The sequence below is a fragment of the Oryctolagus cuniculus genome, chromosome 18 (genome assembly GCF_051225735.1).
Source record: "Oryctolagus cuniculus isolate XC-2025 breed Fujian yellow rabbit chromosome 18, ASM5122573v1, whole genome shotgun sequence".
Taxonomy (NCBI): Eukaryota; Metazoa; Chordata; class Mammalia; order Lagomorpha; family Leporidae; genus Oryctolagus; species Oryctolagus cuniculus.
Window position 1 is genome coordinate 24,521,037 of NC_142884.1, and position 18,988 is coordinate 24,540,024.

The following is an 18,988-nucleotide window of genomic DNA, read 5'->3' on the forward strand; positions in this document are numbered from 1 at the left end:
ACGATATTGAAACGACTACAGCGGGGCTTAGTCTGGGAAGAAGGTCCCGCTCCAACCACACTTGGCCGTCATTAGTGTGCCATCTCTGCTGGTTCTCCCTGAGAAGGGTTTTCTTAGTTGCCGTGTGAGAGCTGGCAGGCAGCACAGAGACCTGTGCCTAGCAAAGAAGCCACTAAGCTGCCCCCACTGGAGAGCCGATCCAGCATAGCCCAGCGGCTCCAGGCATAGCCCAGAGTTTGCAGCAGGAGCCCAGGTGCTGGGCAGACAAGAACTCCCCGTGCAGAACAGGCTCCATGCCTGCGTGTGTCCCTCGGGGCCTCTCATCCTTGGAGGAAGAACTGTCTGCCTGCCTTCTTCGCTAGCGTTCCATTGCGGCCCCTTCATGTCTCCGGTTCCCTTTAACAAAACCGCTGCTTAGAACTGCAGGAATCTGAGTGACCCGGAGGTGAAGAGCGGGTCCCTGGCTGGGGACCGTCAGCAGCCCAGACCTGGCAAGCAGCGGTGGCTCTGGTCACAGGGGCCTGAGGCTGTCCAGCCAGCTGGGCTGGCGGCCACATCCTGCCGCATGGCAGTGCCTCGGGCCGGGCCGGGCCAGGCCAGGCGAGGGTCACCTTGACCCGGGCGCCTGGGGCATCCCCCACCCCCACCCCACCCCCACAGCCTTTCAGTTCCAACAGGGGAGCGATCTTAACAAGGAGACATCTTAGAAAGGTCATTACGGCCGGTCTAATTTCAAACAGGCCCCACGATGAAGGGCTGTCTTTGTGTGGGATTAATTTTAAAACCTCAGGATTTGATGTCAGTGGGAAAGCAGCAGCGTGGGACTCCGCCTGCCGCCTCCTCCCGCTCCTGGCCAGCGCCGGAGGCTCGTTTCTTAGGAGATGAGAGCTCTGACAAGCCCTTCAGTCAAGCTGAAAGCAGGCAGCGGTCCAGTAACACCCACAGGCCTCCCGGGCATCCTGTGACCCCTCCAAAAAGTCACATTCACTTTGCTCTTGAGAAAGGAAAAATAACGCTGGAGGCATTTTATTTTAAACCATGTGAAATAAGGAAATGTGAAGATGCGAAAATGAAGTGAAAAAAAAAAAGTTAGAATTCATTTCCGTTCTTGTGATGGCTTAGAAGCCAAACTGGCTCATTTTGAAAGCGTGTAAAAATCTGAACCGTTCACCAGTAGGCAGAGACTACAAAATGCTTAAGGTAAAATATGTAAATATGTAAAATTATCTGTTGAGAACCATCTCCTTTTGTGCTTGAAAGAATTTTCTAAAGCATCTTTATTTCTATTCCGCATTAATATACTGTGGAGCGGAAAAGTTACTTTTTTGGCAAAACAACAAAAACCGAGCTGCTCAGAATTTAGCGGTTCTGAAACACGCACATAAAGGAAAGGACAAAAAGGATTTCTAAGTCATCGTTTGCTTGGATGGCATTTCGAGGAACAATTTAAAGAATATCATTAATACAATAAATTATGGAATCTATTTTTCAAAAGCACTATTCACGGCAGAAACTTGAAACAAAACCCACCTTCCCGCCTCTGCTAGCCTTCCTCCTGCAAACGGGCCTGTCGCCTCCCTGTGCCCTCCGCCTGCACCTGCCCCAGCCCTCCTGTCCTTGTTGACGGACAGTGAGCTTAGACTCACACCTCCGACAATCGGCTGGCAACAGCGCCTCTTCTTCCCTGAGAGTCTCAGGTTCATTTTTTTTTTAAATGCAGATGAGTGACCGAATACATGGCTATAATTGCATCATTATCATCCATTTCATTTCACTACAATATATTCTAATGCAGCACATTTCAGACACACGGCCTCTCAAATCCCAGGAATAGTTTTGCGGTTTGTTTTCTCTCCCCTAGTCCCGCTGCTTCTGGGGGAAAGGGGCCCCTGTGTGGGTCATCTCATCAAGCCAACCGCTCCCAGGCTTGTTGCAAACAGCCCCGCTGATGGGGATCCAGACCCAACAGCCAGTGTGGACTGAGATGGGTGTGTGCCTGGGACAGAGTCAGTGAGGGGACTGCAAGATTCAGGTGCAGGGGGCGCGGGGGCGCGGGTGGTGGGCACTTGACACTGCTGTAACTGCTCTACTTCTTTGGTTTTGTTTTTTAAAAATTTAATTTATTTATTTGAGAGAGAGAGAGAGAGATCTTCCATCTGCTGGTTCACTTCCCCACTGGCCGCAATGGCCTGGCCTCTGCTAGGCTGAAGCTAGGAGCCAGGAGCTTCTTCTGGGTCTCCCACATGGGTGCAGGGGCCCAAGGACTTGGGCCATCTTCTGCTGCTTCCCCAGGTACACTAGCAGGGCCAGCTCCACTTCTGATACCAGCTTCCTGCTATTGCACACCCTGGGAGGCAGTAGGAAATGGCTCAAGGACGTGTGGGCACCCCACCTTGAGTTCCTGGCTCCTGGCTTTGACCTGGCCCAGTCCTGGCTGCTGGGGGTATTTGGAGAGTGAATGGAAACCCTCTCTGTTTCTGTTTCTCTTTCTCTGTGTCTCTGTCTTTCAAATGAAAGTCAATAAAGATTTTTAAAACTTAATTTTTTTATATATTTGAAATCAGAGAGAAGAGAGAGGAAGATCTTCCAACCAATGGCTCACTCCCCAAATGGCTGCAGTGGCCAAGGTTGCCCTGGGCAGAAGCCAGGAGAACCTGGAATTCAACATGGGTGGTGGTGGCCTAGCACTTGGGCCATCTTCCACTGCCTTCCCAGGCACACTGGCAGTGAGCTTGATGGGAAGTGGAGCATCCAGGACTCGAACTGCTGCTCCAATATGGATGTCAGTGGTGCAGGTAGCAGCTTAGCTCACTGTGTCACAACACTGGACCCCCAAAAAGTTTTTAAAAGAAAGCTCATGAAAAATAGAACGGAATTTTTCTTTGATGCAAAAAAAAAATTGAAATCCATGAGCATAAGGGGTCTTCAAAAAGTTCATAGGAATATACATTGTGGAAAAGCTGTGTGTGGCTTTGAGAAATTTTGGCACTGAAATGAATAGACACTTATCACCCTTCTGTTGTCCATGATCGTTTCGAGGCCCCTGCCTGTGCGCTAGCGCCTGTGTGCATTACGGCAGCGAGGTTCGGAGGACACGAAGGCGCCGAGCGCTGCACCGCTGGCTGTTTTTGGTTTTTCAAACCCTCGGGTCTTTTCTGAAAGATCAGATAACAGAAAGCAGAAATCTTCCTCAAGAACAGCGATGAGCTTTGCGTGTTCTCTCCACTCCCATCTCCCATTCATTGTTTCCATGTTTTTGTTTGTTTGTTTGTTTTTGACAGACAGAGTGGATAGTGAGAGAGACAGAGAAAGGTCTTCCTTTGCCGTTGGTTCACCCTCCAATGGCCGCCGCGGCCGGCGCACCGCGCTGATCCGATGGCAGGAGCCAGGTGCTTCTCCTGGTCTCCCATGGGGTGCAGGGCCCAAGCACTTGGGCCATCCTCCACTGCACTCCCTGGCCACAGCAGAGAGCTGGACTGGAAGAGGGGCAACCGGGACAGAATCCGGCGCCCGGACCGGGACTAGAACCTGGTGTGCTGGCGCCGCAAGGTGGAGGATTAGCCTAGTGAGCTGCGGCTGCGGCGCCAGCCTCCATGGTTTTTTAAAATTGTTTAAATCTCTTATTTTCTCAACTCCACCAAAACAAAAAAAAAGTTTTTAAATTTTAGATCTTACACACACACATGCATACACACACATACTCATGCGCACACACACAATGCCATCCAGAAAGCTTTCCTAGCTCATCCCCATGCCAATGGGAGGTGAATCCGGAACCCACCTCCCACTCCTCTGCCCCAGACCTGGGGAGATAGAGATCTGCCCAAGATGGCCCAGGAAGCAGCATGTTAGCAGCCTGAGAACCTAGCCAGGCCCTGGAAGTATGGGGAAGTGTGGGGATATTCTGTTCATCTTGGATTTTTTTTCCGCATTAATGTTTTACTTTTAAAATGTGGCATGCTGAGGGGCATTGTGCTGTAGCAAGCGGAGTGGCCACCAACAGTCCCAGCGCCTCACATCAGCGTGCTGGTGCGAGTGCTGGCTGCTCTGCTCCGCACCCAGCTCCCCGGTAGCATGCATGGAAAAGCAGCGGAAGCTCAGGTCTCGGGCCCTGCCCCCATGTGGGAGACTGCATGGAATGCTGGGAGGTCCTGCCTTCCCCTGGACAAGCCCAGCCAATGCAGCCATTCTGTGAGGGAATGAGCGGATCAAAGCACGCTCTCTCTCTCTCACTCTCACTCTCTTTCCCTACCTTTTAAATAAATAAATTTAAATAAATAAATATATATATATATATAAAGTAAAATCATATATTGCATGAAAGTGCTTTTTAGGGAGCAGGCATTTAGCTTAGAGGGTAAGATGCCTGCTTCCCATATCAGAGAACCGGGTTCAAATCCCAGCCCTGGCTCCTGACTCGAGCACCTTGTTCATGTGAACCCTGGGAGGCCGCAGAAAAGGCTCCATAACTGGGTTCCTGTCACCCACATGGGAGACCTGGATTGGGTTCCCAGCTCCTGGCTTTGGACCCAGTACCTGCCCTGCCATTGCTGGCATTTGCGGAATGAACTGACATTGGGGATGAGGGATCTCTTTCTCTCTCTCTCTGTCTCTAATAAACAATTTTATAACATAAAATAGTGTTTCTCTTATTCCTGAGTTTTAGGGCTCCTCCTAAATGTTCACCCCAGACAAGGACTTCGCTGGCCTCGCCTGGGTGCTGGCCTTGCTCTGGGGCTGGCTGATGTCCCCTAGCCCGGCCCAGCCAGCATCCCCTTGTCAGAGTGGAGGATGAAGGTCTCCCCTAGCCCATCTCAGGCCGCGTTCACTGGAGTCTCTTCCCTCCACCTACATTTCCAAAGCTGGTGACCTATCACATCAGAGGACCCTCAGAACCCACACTCATGTGACACGGCGGCTCGCTGCCCGTCCTGGAAAGGCAGGGGTGCCGGGTATGGGCCTCGCTGGTAATGACCCCGTCACTCACTCAGTGTCGTGCATGGAGCACAGAGCTCTGGAACACCCAGTATTTTGCTTAGCTTCCAGCGACCCAGATGGCAAATCGGGGGAGGCACAAAGTTGTGCAGAGCAGCCACATGGCTGAAGGCAGGGGGGACTCCACGGTCCATGTACCCTGGGGCCTCTGCTGGGCTGCCCAAGGCCAGAGTCCACTTCCTTCAGAGAAGTCAGCAGCAAAAATGTGAGTTTTTGCTTCTAGGTCCTTATGCAAAAGCAGGCCAGACCTCCTGGCCGAGGGGCGGGATAAATGGCTCTCCAGCATAAAGGGGGGACGCAGGTAGGAGAGGCTGTGGGAAGAACTTCCGTTGTCCCTGCTGGAATACTGAACATCAGCAAATGCGTCTCCGTGTGCCCTGCTCCCAGCCTGCTGATGCACAGAGCTGCCCCCAGCACCCAGCCCAGCCCCATCCTGCCTCTCCCCTTCCCTCCCCGGCGCTCCCTCCGTGCACCCGGCTGTCTGGCTCTCTGGCTCGCCCCCTCCCCTGCAGGCGTTTGCTCAGAGCGCCTCTCACTTGCGCTGCTTCTTAGCCACTCTCTCCAGCTTTTCACTTTGCATTATGCCAAGAGCTCCTGGACGCACTGTCTCTTTCCTGCAGCCAAATCTCTCTTTAAAACTAACCTCTGTTGTATGTGGGGGTTATTAACCCCTGTGCCTCCCAGAAAACCCAAAGCCTTAGAAAGAAAGCTACGGTCCCCAGGGGCTCCCGTGATCCATGGCCGTTCCCTTTTGCCCCCACAACAGGCAAGCGCTGAGGTCATACAATTCTTTCTGACATTTGTAACAGACACAAACCCCACTACAGTCACGGAGTGTTAGTTGTTATTGATGAGCTTTGTTTTTTTTTTTTTTTTTTTATATAGCAACTACACCCACACTGCCCATAATTTTCTTTAAAAAATCTTAGAGATCTAAGATCTAAGTTGGACATATAGATCCAACTCAGGTTTAAAAATATATATATTAATTTATTTGAAAGGCAGAAAGAGAGAGAGAGAGAGAGAGAGAGAGAGAGATCTTCCATCTACTGATTCATTTCCCAAAAGCTGCAACAGCTACAGCTGGGCCAGGCCAAAGCCAAGAGCAAGGAACTCCATCCGGGTCTCCCATGTCAAAGGCAGGGACCCAACAACTCGTGCCATCACCTGCTGGCTGCCTTCCTGGACACATTAGAGGCTGGGACTCAAGCCAGCACTCCGCCATGGGATGTGGGCATCCCGAGAGGCAGCTGAACCCTCTGCACCATAACGCGGGCCCCCGGCTCAGGTTTTAAAAGCTGCTGTATAAGACACCACGCTGTGAAGATGCTTCAGCCCAGGTAGGGGTTTTGGTATTGACGGGCATGTAGGCTTCTGATATCACCAGTGTGCTGCAGCGAGGCGCTCTGTGCACATGCATGAAACCAAACAAATTTTGCATTCAGACCTGGGTCCTATTCCCAAGATGTCTCATTGCATACAGGCAGATAGGCCAAAAGCTGAAAGAACCCCCAAATCCCCAACTCTTCGGGTCCACGTAAGCGACACGCACATTGCCCTGAGGATTCGGTACAGTTGGGTGGGGAATTTTTGGTGATAAAATTACAAGCTGTTTTTCATGCTTCCATTGTGAATTACCTGTTCGTATGCTTTGCCCATTAAAGAGAACTGAAAACCAAAGCATGCTATTGAGGAGAACTCTATACTCATGAAGCCATCGCCACCGTTGGGGCCACAAACATATCCGGCAGCTCTCTGCCCAGTTCTGGTTGTTATCATCTTCATTGTGTGGGGAGTAAGAACACTTCATCTAAGATCTGTCCTCTTAGCAAGTTATAAGTAGCCTATTTGGTATTGTTAACTCCGGGCGCTGTTCTCCAGGACTTAACACGCGTTGCAGGCTGACTCTGCTCTCGCGCGTCACCTCCCTGTCTTGCCTTCTCCCCAGCCTGCAGCAGGCACTGCTCTATTGTCTACTGCTATGAGCTCAGCTGTGTTAGCGGTTACCTGTGAGTGAGGTCCCCCAGGGTCTTCCGGACCGGGCCCATCTCAGTTACCAGGATGTCCTCCACATCATGGATGTCGCAATCCTTAAGTCTGGTTGGTATTCCATGGTGCATAGAGAGTGCAATTGTCTGCCTACTTGTCCATCAGTGGCTGTTTCCCTTTCTTGACGATCGTGAGTCATGCTGCCATGACATGGGAGAACAGAGCTTTGGACGTCAAAATTCAAATGGGCCATATATCCAGAAGTGGGATGGTTATATCATATGCTGGCTCTATTTTTAATTATTCCAGGCCCCTTTGCACTCTTCTCCATGATGGTTGCTCCGATTTCCATTCTAGCTAATGGTGTGCCAACAGCAGCCCCACTTCCGGGCATATTATCCACAGCAATTTGAATCCGGATCTGGAAGAGGCACCTGTGTTCCCCTGTGATGTGCAGCGCTATTCGCAAAAACCAGGATGTGGAAATTGTCTAAGTGTCCAGGGACAGACAGGGGGATAAAGCAAGTGTGGAACACGCACAGCGGAACATTGGTCAGCCTTCAGAAGAGAGAAGTCCCGCCCCGTGGGACCACATGGACGGGCGTGGAGGTCACGACGCTAAGGGAGATAAGCCGGACAGAGAACGCCAAGTGCTGTCTGCTCTCCCTTCTTGTGTGTCCATCTCGGAGAGGCCGCAGAGAGGCGATGGTGTGCCCGGTGGCTGTGCACACGCGTCCTTCCCTCTGCATCCTTCCCAGCTCTCCTTACCTCTTGTTGTCTTAATAGCAGCCGTCCTAACAGGTGTGAGCCGATAGCTCCCTGTGGCTTTGATTTGCATTTCCCTGATGATTAGTGGTGGCGAGCACCTTTTCATGTACCTGGTGGCCGTTGGTGTGTCTAGTGTGTGTTTCTATGCCATCATCGCTCCCTGCTGGGGCACCCACAGGTGCATGGACATGTAGATCTGCAGCTGCTCCTCCTCCTAGTAGGGGGATGCGCCAGCTCCGGACCACCATGTGGTCCTCACAAATTCCTTCTGAAAAGGACCAAAGGAGCACCTCTTCCATGCAGCCTTCCTGGTATTCCACAGCACCTGGGGATCGCTGACTCTGAAGCTGGCCATGACATGAGCTGGCACTGACCAGGAGCCTCTGAAGGCAGGGGACCCAGCACATGGTCCCCCTAAGGTCCCAGCCAGATGTTGCTTCCTCACAGAGCCATGTAGCCACACAGGGGTTGGTCTCAGGCCTGACCATTTGCAGGGTATGAATAGCGGTTCTACCTGGCAGCTCCCGCCAGCTGAGTGCCTACTATGTGTAACTCCAAAGCAAGCACAGTCGCCACTGCTTTTTCCTGGCAGATGGCAACACCCAGTTCCGCAACTTCCAGCAGGGAGGGTCTTGGGAAGGCTGGGATTTGAACTCAGGTCAGGTGCCTGCAGTGCCCATGACCTTGACTGAACTCCTGAGCTGCTCTGCTGCTGGAGCCAAGAAGTGGGATCAGGTGAGTGGAATCAGGCCCAGCCACAGTGCCCTGCACGCCCACCCAGCACCCACACTCTCACCAGGGTGTCTGTGCCCCTGGATCATCTCCTGAGACACATCACCAGGCAGAGCACTGGGGAGCAGGACCCTCAGGGAGGGGAACCCTCCTGTTCCCTGCTCCTCATGGCTCCTGGCCCAAAGGATGCTGGGTAACAGGTGCACACAATAGCATCACCCCTGAGCTGAGCAAACGCCGAGTGGAAGGAAGGTGAGAGTCTGCCAGAAGTCTGCCCTCCCCGGGGCGTCCCTACCCCAAGAGCTGTTGGAGAGAAGTGGAGGAAGGTTCCTGAAGGTGAGAGAACACATTTTTTATCAAATTCTAATAAATACTAACATTTAAAGCTGAAGCATTCCAAAGGTTAACAGACTTTCTTTTTAAGATTTATTTATTTATTATTTCATAAGGCAGAGTTACAGAGAGGCAGGGGCAGAGGCAAAGAGAGAAAGAGAGAGAGGGAGGGAGGGAGAGAGAGAGAGAGAGAGAGAGAGGGATAGAGACAAAGGTCTTCCATCACTGGTTCACTCCCCAGATGACTGCAACAGCCAGAGTTGTGTCAATCTGAAGCCAGGAGCCAGGAGCTTCTTCCAGGTCTCCCATGTGGGTGCAGGAGCCCAAGGACTCGGGCCATCTTCCACTGCTTTCCTAGGCCACAGCAGAGAGCTGGATCGGAACTGGAGCAGCCGGGACTCAAACCAGGTGCCCATGTGGCGGCTTTACCCACTATGCCCCGACTGCCTCTTTAGAATCCCAGCCCTCTTGAGGTGAGGAGGTGGGCATACCTGAATTCATTACCGCCTGATGACTCATGCTGCCTTTCTTCCAGGGGACAGGGACCTCAATCAGCTGTGGCTGCCATCCACTGAGGCCGTTGCCTCAACACTGGCCTCTGTCAGAGAGCCTGGCCCCTCCTCCCATACAGGGGTGGTCAAGAAGCTGAGGGTGGCCAGTGGTCAGAGGAGCCCGGATTGGGGCAGAGGAGGCAGAGGGGCAGGGGCCAGGTCAGAGGAGCCTTCTGCTCCAAGCTAGGAAGGACCTGACCTGGAGGTCCTCCTCTGGGACCTTGAACTATCCACCCTTTGAGGGGGAGGCACCAGGTCTCCCCTGAGATCCGTGCACTCTGGCGAAGCTCAGGTTCCACGAGTCACCAGGCCTGTGCATGGCACCAGTCCTGGGGCATCATGCTGGCGAGGAGGGAGGGGGAGGGCTGCTGCAGGTGCCCAGGTGGGGTGAGCACCGCCCCCTTCTGCTTTGCCAGTTCGCCACCAGCCAGGGAGCCCCGGCCCTTTGCCCGTGCCATCTGTATCTGTCAGGTTCTGTTAAGTCATGAGACACCATCACACGGGCAGAGGTGCTGAGTGATTTTTTTTTCCTTTGTCTGTTCTCTGCCTCCACCTTGAGCCTGTGTAGCCTGTGTGTGGAGCAGCGGAAGGGGCACCAGCAGCCTGGGCCTTGCAGATCTGGTTTTGAATGCTATCCTGCCCTGCATATGCTGTGTGACCGTGGCCCAGTCGCACGACCTCTCTGTGCCTTGGTTTTCAGAGGCCCTGAGTCCCCGCTCCCTAGCGTGGTTTGAGGGTGAAGTGAGAGAAGACGCATGGGAGTTGAACGGCCACGCGGAAAGTGCCAGGTTTCAGCTGATGAACACATCAGTTGGGGTGGCCCGCCTCCTGGGCCCCATCAGCGACCGGGAGAACGAGTCTTTTTTTTGACTGGGCGATTTCGAAAAGTCTTGTTTCCACATCAGAGCAATCCACACTGCCGATGACTCTGCCAAGGTGCCCCACCCCGCTGCCCTTCCCAGAGGCTCCGCTCGGCCTCCTCGCCAGCCACCTGACAGGTGTGATAGAGGCGCGGCCCCGCGGGGCAGGGCGGGAGGGCCTGGAGCAGTCACTCACATCCTGGGGGAGGGAGGGGCGCTTCTGTGTGCAGAGGTGCAGCCAGCCTGGCCACCAGGAGCTTGGCAGTGGTTCCCGGCACCGCCGACCAGAAGCCGGGACTGTAAATTCAGCTGAACGAATAGTCCGGGTCCCGGCTGTTCATAAACATAGGAGAAGCACCAGAAATTTCCATCCTATAGGCAGGTCCAGAGCTGGGACACGCCCCCTCTGGCCCACGGCGCAGGCGCAGCATCACAGATGGGCAGGGCTGGGCGTCCGAGCCTCCACCTGGAGCTGTCTCTGCCAGGAGTGCGCGGGGGTGCGGTCCCGTGGGAGCCTGGGTGGAGGGGTCTGGGCAGGGTCCCTGAGCTAAGTCCATCCGAGGGAAAAGGAGGAGTTGGCGCCTGTGCGGTCTCTTTAGCAGCGGAGCTCACAAGGTTAAAACTGGAGGTTTGAAAAGAAGCTCATTTGGAAAAATATAAAAGATATCCAGGCCACTTAATCAGCAGCTTAATCACTGGCAGTGGCCAGCTGCCTTGGGCTTCCAGGTGTTGGGGCAAGCTCAGAGGAGCTGTCTCCCCCATGGCGCTCACTGGGAAACAGCGGGTAACCTGCTGGAGGCTGGGCCTTCCCGATCCGACACAGGGGCCGTCAGAAGGCCTCTGAAAGGAGAAAACAGAGCAGACAGCAGGGCAGGGGCTCCCGCTGGCTCCCCCTTTGGAGTCGCCGTATGCACATTATGCCAGTAAAGGATTAAAGATTTTCCCCAAAATAGCAGAAAACCAACTCCTATGGACTGAATTGCGCCCCCCTCCAAACGTACGTTGAAGATCCCTAGCGCAAAGTTGGAGGTGGCACCTTCAGGGGGTAATTGGGTTTCAGTGAAGTCATGAGCTTGTGGGGGGGGCGGTCTCGTAATGGGATTGGAGACACCAGAATCCCAGCTCCCTGCTAAGTGAGGAAAAGGCAGGAGGGCAGCCACTGTCGGCCCGGGGAACACCCGCCAGGACCGCGACCTTCTCCTACCCTGCCCCGCTGGACTTAGCACCTGCCAGCAGACGACAGGGATGGGAGGCAGGGAATGCCGAATGAGCAGAGTGGAGGAGGCGTCGGCCTTCAGCCCTGCCTGGGACAGCTGGGTGTTGCAACCCCTCAGTGTAGCAGAGGGGCGGCCTGAAATGTGCTCCCCACGTCGCCCCACCCCTCAGCCCCCCAGGCAGGACGTCTCCAGGAAACCTGCCACCTCCCCTCGGCCTGGTATGCTTGGGAAGAGCACTGGACGGAGAGCCCAGACGTGGCGTCCACAGAGCGGCTCCCCAGGCTGTGGGCTGGGTCTCAGGGCCGGGAGCCTGGTTTCTGCTCTGTAGGGTGTGTCAACACTGCGCACACCGTATTATTTCGGGCATCCGTGAGATCAGGACCGACGATGGGCTCTGTGGAAGTGACTCCATTCCTCTTAGTTCCCACTTGGGCCTCTGTATCTGCCCATCCGTATTTCACACTGTTCACTTATCAGGGGGAAAAATCTTCTCACTCTGTTTTTTTAGGTGGACAAGCATTTTTGGAAAGAATATGGGTCTCAGATGAGGGAAAATGAACCAACTTGGGAAGTAGTTCCTGCTACTACGTAAGATCGCAGGCAAGTTGCCTGTCTTCGTCGTCTTCTTCCTCTTCCTCTCCTTCTTTTTTTAAAGATTTTTTTTATTTATTTGAAAGGCAGAGTTACACAGAGAGAAGGAGAGGCAGAGAGAGAGAGAGAGAGAGAGAGAGAGAGAGAGAGAGAAGTCGTCCATCTGTTGGTTCACTCCTCAGATGGCCACAATGGCTGGAGCTGCACCGAGCAGCCAGGTCTGGAACCGGCGCCCATATGGGATGCCGGCGCTGCAGGCAGCCGCTTAATCTGCTACGCCACAGCGCCGACCCCTCCTTTTTTTTTTTTTTTAGACCTATTTGTTTGAAAGGGGGAATTACAGAGAGGGAGAGGCATAGGCAGAGAGAGAGAAATCTTCCATGCACTAGTTCACTCCCTAAATGGCCACAATGGCCAGGCCTGCGCCAGACCAAAACCAGAAACCAGGAACTCCATCCAGGTCTGTCGGGGGGTGCAGGGGTCCAAGCACTTGGGTCATCTTCTGCTGCGTGGAACCGCCGCTCGGGACACCTGCATCCCATTTCAGAGTGCCTGGGATCAGGTTTCGCCTCTGCTTCTGATCCGGCTTCCTGCTAATGCCCTTGGTTGGCAGCAGATGATGGCTCGAGTGCCTGGGTTCCCGCTGCCCACCTGCGAGACCTGGATGGAATCCTTGCCTCTTTGTCTTCCGTCTGGCTCAGTTCCAGCTGTTGTAGGTGTTAGGGGAGTGAATCAGCGAGTGGAAGAGCTCTTTCTGTCTCTCTGCCTTTAAAATAAGTAAATACGTTAATTACTTAATGTTTTTTAAAGAGGAGTTGGACAAAGGAAAGGGTTTGGAATGTGTGCATTATCTTTTAATTCCATTTATCTATGAATTTTTGAAAACCCTCTTATTAGAGTCCCCACACATTCTTCAGTTGTTTAGCAATTATTCAAAGGGAAGCAGTCCCAGCCATGCACCTGCAGAGGTACTGTTACCTTCTAACGTAGCAGAAATGTTTTCCGTGGGTGGACAAAGGGTTTATCATCTGGAAACTGTAATAGTGAAGACATTTATTTCGCAATCTCTGCAGAATTGCCTGTTTTCTTTCCTAATGTGCTAAAGATTGCTCCATTAGTGAGATTTGTGTCTAAGATTTCCCCTCTGTGTCAGACCTTCAAATTGAAAGAACAGGCTTCTGGACAGGGAGGTCCCTTCCAACTAAGACAAGGTGCGATGGTGGCGCTACGTGTATTCGCCGATCGTCCAGCGGGAAGGGAATGAGGCAGTCCAAGGACTTTCAAAGGCTCTGAACCCCGAGAGGAGACAGCCAGGAATTCCAGGGCGCTGAGGGCTAAGCAAAGCGAGTCTGAGTCCTGAATGCCCTCTGCTCGTGATTCAAGGTGGAGACTGTGCAAGTCCCTGCAGGTGGCACAGTCCAGGGCTGGCCAGGGAGACCGCAAAGTCTTCTCCAGCAGGCCTCGCTAGGCAAGTAGGGCAGGGAACACACAGTGTTCAAGAGGAAGGAGGAGAATGCTTGGGGCTGGGCACCTCTGTTCTCCCTGACAAGAGATTCTGCCGTCACAGAGCCTGGCACTCCCCGGCTGCCCCCTGAGCCCGGCCCAGAGAACGGCCCTTGACTCGCTCCGCCCACTACGCAGCGGCCCGCGCACCGTCCTCGCACGGCCCCTCTGCTGCTGCCTTTGCGGAGCCCCTGGCTCTTCCTGGCTCGCCTGCACGTGCCCACGCACTTTGCAGAACTGGCTCAATGTCGCTCCCTCTGTAGAGGCTGGTGGTCAGCAGCACAGGGTGAACTCCATGACTTGGTCTTACCCAGCACAGAGCCCGCGGTGCCTGCAGGGGTGACTCGCGCATCGTGGGTGCTCCGTAGATACCAGGGACGTCGAAAGCAAAGAGCAGAGGCACTCTCCAGGAAGAGCAGGCTCCCGTGCCTTTCCCACAGCGCATCCCCGGCGACTCGGGTCCGCTCTGCGCATGTCTGTCTCTCTCTTGAGCGTGCTACTGGTTTCCATGATCATGAATCTTAGGGCTTAGGGGGCAAGACGGAGTGTGACCTTGTGCATGAGTTACTGGAAAAAAAGCTGCACAGACACACAGGACCAACTGCTATGATTCAGTGCAAGTCAGAAAAAATATATGTCCACCAACTGTCACTGATCGTGGGGAACCTGTGTGGTCACGTTACGAATGTCCAGCTTTCTGCTCCCAACAATCTCTTAGCTATTGTTAGTGTGGTCTTTTTCCATCTTGGTACTTTCTAGCTTTCTTATCCTTACGTTTAAGGTGTAAGATAGTTGAGTTTGGCTTATTTTTGTGGTCCGACAGTGTTTGTATTTGAAAACAGTATTCAGTCTGTCTATAGTTGATGCATTACTTGAATCTGAGTTTAAATCCACGAGTTTATCTTTGCCTTTCTATTCGTCTTGCCTTTTTATGTTCCTTTCCTTCTTTTGGAAGCAAAAAAAATTTTTTTCTTATAGTTTCCTCCTCTATTAGCTTCTAAGTTATATATTTTTACCATTCCTTTAGTAATTATACCCAGAGATTATGTTATGGACTGAATTATGTTCCTTAAAATCTATAGGTTGAAGCCTCCTCATCCCCCGTGTGACTATATTTGGAGATGTGGCCTTTATGGACGTAAGTAAGGTTAAATAGGCCAGCACCACGGCTCACTAGGCTAATCCTCTGCCTGTGGCACTGGCACCCCGGGTTCTAGTCCTGGTTGGGGCACCAGATTCTGTCCTGGTTGCTCCTCTTCCAGTCCAGCTCTCTGCTGTGGCCTGGAAAGGCAATGGAGGATGGCCCAAGTCCTTAGGCCCTGCACCCACATGGGAGACCAGGAGGAAGCACCTGGCTCCTGGCTTCTGATCGGCGCAGCGCCGGCTGTAGTGGCCACTTGGGGGTTGAACCAACAGAAAAAGGAAGACCTTTCTCTCTGTCTCTCTCTCTCTCTCACTGTCTAACTCTGCTTGTCCAAAAAACAAACAAACAAACAAACAAACAAAAAGGCTAAATGACATAAAAGGGCAGGACCTTAATCCAATAGAATTAGTGTCCTTGTGAGAAGAGCTTCCCCCTGCCCCAACCCGGCGTGCACACCCAGCAAGAAGGCAGCCACCTACACGGCAGGGAGGGAGCCCTCGCCAGAAGCTGCCCATGCACACCTGGACAGGGCCTCCCCAGCCTCTGCAACTGCGGAAAAGGAATTTCTGTTGCTCAAGCCACCCAGGCTAAGACAAATTACAACATGCATCCTGAGCGTAGCAAAATCTAAAATAAATGAGCAAGTCTCTATTTCTTAACGAAGTGAGGAATGTAGCATACTTTAAAGTTTTCTATTCACTCCCTCTCATTTTTGTCCTATTGCCATGTATTTTGTTAAAAATAAAAGCCCATAAGATATGATTTTTGTCAATCTTCATTTAGATTTCTCCATTCATTTACTCTGCTGATTTCTGTGATCAGTTTTCTTCTTTTTGAAAGAATTTCTTATAGTATTTCTTTCTTTTTTATTATTTATTTATTTGTAAGGCAGAGTTACAGAGAGGCAGAGGCAGAGGGAGACAGAGAGAGAGGTGTTCCATCCGCTGGTTCACTCCCCAGATGGCCATAACGGCCGGAGCGGCACTGATCTGAAGCCAGGAGCCAGGAGCTTCTTCCGGGTCTCCCACACAGGTGCAGGGGCCCAAGGACTTGGGCCATCTTCTACTGCTTTCCCAGGCCATAGCAGAGAGCTGGATTGGAAGTGGAGCAGCCAGGTCTCGAACCAGCGCCCATATGGGATGCCAGCATTGCAGGCGGCAGCCCTACCCACCACGCCACAGCGCCGGCCCCCAGAGGTTGTTTTTTTATTTGTATGTATCTCATAAATACGACATTAGGAACATAGTGATTTTTCCCGCTGTACCCACTTTCCTACCCACTCCCCCCATTCCTCCTCCCTCTCCTGTTTAGTCAAAGAAAGAAAGGAAGGAAGGAAGGAAGGAAAGAAGGAAGAAAGGTAGGAAGGAAGGAAGGAAGAAAAGAATGGAATGAAAAAACTAAGAACTGTTCTCAGAGGTGGTTTGAAAGTAGGTGTCTCGTAACTCTGCTAAGGGTGTGCTGAGGGTCAGTTTCCTTGTCTGCTTCTCTTAGCTGTGAGTCATCTGGTCTTTCTTCTGGTAGGCCATGCTGAGCAAATATCGCACGTTGTGCATGAAAACCTGTAGGACACATGTGATGCTGCGGACGATGCTACCTTCTCCAGAGGTTTTCTTCACCCTTGTCAGCATAGCCGCAGATCATCGCCCTCTGACGTAATCGTGGCCAGAGCCCTGTCTTTCTGACAGTCAGTTCTGTTTTGATCTGATGTTACTACCAGTACGGCTTGGCAGCGGCCCTCACCGAGGCCTACCAGGGCCTCGAGGTTTCCAAAGCTTGGCCCAGCTTTTTGTCTTTAAATCACTGCTCCAAGAGGCAAATGTCTTGGGGGGTGGAGAGGGGAGAAGGTATTAGATATCAGGCTCCTCTTTCTAGGCATCTCTCCTCTCTAGGAATCTGTTCTTCAAGTCCTCACGTCTGCGTAGTTCTCTGATGGTTGAAAACCGAATTTTCAAATTATCTAGCTCTTCTAATGGTTCCAAGTGGGAGGTTTTGTTTGATCCAAGCTGGTGTTCCAGGGTCAGGAGCAGGGGTCCCAACTATCCTTAAGTATTTCCTCACCTATAATGATGGCTTAACACAAAAATTAAGGTTTAGGGTATTGGGTTTGTAGTAATAAATTCCATCTGGAAAGGTTAAAAAGTACAAGTTGGGCAAACTGGTTGGAAAGAGTAGAAAATTACAGTTTTCTGTTAAGGTAAATCATTCTAATTAAATTTGTATAAGGAGCTTTTGAGCCGTGCCTGGAAACACACACCATCTCACAGCTAACTTTCCAGTACTTCGGTTTGGAGCAGCAGGAATTAGCCAGGGTCCTCATTCCAGCCTTCCACCAGGCTCTGAATCACCTTTCAGGACGCTTTTCAGGGTCCTGTGAGGGTAACATATCTGACTGTGCATCATAGCTCAGGAAAAGCCATTCAACAAAACATAGACAACCAGATTTAAAGACTCTTATCCTACTATCCAAATGTCTCAGAAGTTGCTCCTTCAAAGCACAAGCATCCATTTGCAAAAGATGAAAAGCAGAGACGGCACACACAGATAATTTCTCACGACGGAATGGGGAGGTGGACCGAGCAGCTCCTTGTTAAATGAGGACTCTGTTGCAGGCTTTGCTGCGGCAGGTGGTTCTCGCCACACGGGGAAAAGGACCATCAAACCCCGAAGTGGATCTGTGCTGGCGGAGGACCGGGACGAGCTGGCTCACCTGAAGGCCAGGCTGCGTGCTGCGCGCCCACAGGAAGGAGAGCGAGGCTACCCCAGCTGGGAAGGCTGGCCTCGCATGTGGCACAGCCTCACTGCCAAGGCTGGACACCACCACCAGCTAAGGCCACTCAGTGACGTGTCGTGGGGACATCTGTGAGCCCAAGAGACCATTCCCTAAGAAGGCTATAGACGGTTCACGGGAAAATGCTTTGGCCTCCAAACACAGCTGGGAGATTTCAAGACCAACAGCTCAAGCTGGACTGTTTCAGCCAAATAAGGATGATAACAGGAAATCCCGGGAGGGGCGGGAGAGGGCAGAGTGTCCCTTCATTCCTGGAGAGAAACACACATACGCAGAAGACAAAAACACAGTTCCAGGCAGGTTGTTATCACAGAATCTGCTAGGCCCTTCCTGTAGATCTAGTCTGACCATCTTATCTCCCAGCACACCACCTGACACCAGGCAAGGCTTCTTTGCACCTCTCAGGCCTCAAATCGCACATCAATTCTTCTGCAAAGTCTTCTATGCTTCCAAATGGCCGCTTCTTCCGTGGCCGCTTGAAGTTCAAGTGTGAGCTCTGTGATTTCAGACACCCCGGCAGATGGAAGAGCCTCAACACGGTGTGCTGAATGAACACGCGAGAGCGGAGGCCCAGCTGTCCTGAGCCCCATGCCAGGCGATTCAGGCCTCCAACTCTGGCTCCCAAGGCTGAGAACACCCTGAAAAGATCAAATTCAAGCCTGAAAACATGAACTTCCTTGCACCGTTACTAACGTCAGGTCTAGCTTCCACCCTATTCCTTCACCCACATAAATTCCAGATAGCATCTGTAACTATTTTAGCATGTATTTTTTTTTTTTTGACAGGTAGAGTGGACAGTGAGAGAGAGAGACAGAGAGAAAGGTCTTCCTTTGCCATTGGTTCACCCTCCAATGGCCGCCCTGGCCGGCGGGCTGCGGCTGGCGCACCGCGCTGATCCGATGGCAGGAGCCAGGTACTTCTCCTGGTCTCCCATGGGGTGCAGGGCCCAAGCACTTGGGCCATCCTCCACTGTACTCCCTGGCCACAGCAGAGAGCTGGCCTGGAAGAGGGGCAACCGGGACAGAATCCGGCGCCCCAACCAGGAGTAGAACCGGGTGTGCTGGTGCCGCAAGGCGGAGGATTAGCCTAGTGAGCTGCGGCGCCAGCCTATTTTAGCATGTACTTTCTTTTTTTTTTTTTTTTTTTTTTTTTTTTTTTTTTTTTTTTGACAGGCAGAGTGGACAGTGAGAGAGAGAGACAGAGAGAAAGGTCTTCCTTTTGCCGTTGGTTCACCCTCCAATGGCCGCCGCTGCAGCCGGCGCACCGCGCTGATCCTGGCAGGAGCCAGGAGCCAGGTGCTTTTCCTGGTCTCCCATGGGGTGCAGGGCCCAAGCACCTGGGCCATCCTCCACTGCACTCCCTGGCCATAGCAGAGAGCTGGCCTGGAAGAGGGGCGACCGGGACAGAATCCGGCGCCCCAACCGGGACTAGAACCCGGTGTGCCGGCGCCGCAAGGTGGAGGATTAGCCTATTGAGCCACGGCGCCGGCCATGTACTTTCAAAAGATGCCTTGCAAA

General features: G+C 52.5%; 1 long non-coding RNA gene across 5 annotated transcripts in view; it reads right to left on the bottom strand.

Moving 5' to 3' along the window:
* Positions 1-18,988, bottom strand: part of LOC103348448 (uncharacterized) — a 312,164-nt gene that overhangs the window by 28,281 nt on the left and 264,895 nt on the right. For 3 of the 5 annotated variants that reach the window (XR_016224711.1, XR_016224710.1, XR_016224712.1), the window contains exon 7: positions 15,538-18,109. The exons of 1 other annotated variant lie outside the window; for it this stretch is intronic. This is a non-coding gene — a long non-coding RNA (uncharacterized LOC103348448). Of the gene's footprint in view, positions 1-15,537; positions 18,110-18,988 lie in introns of those variants that run through there. One more of the 5 variants, XR_016224713.1, reaches the window with a different exon arrangement.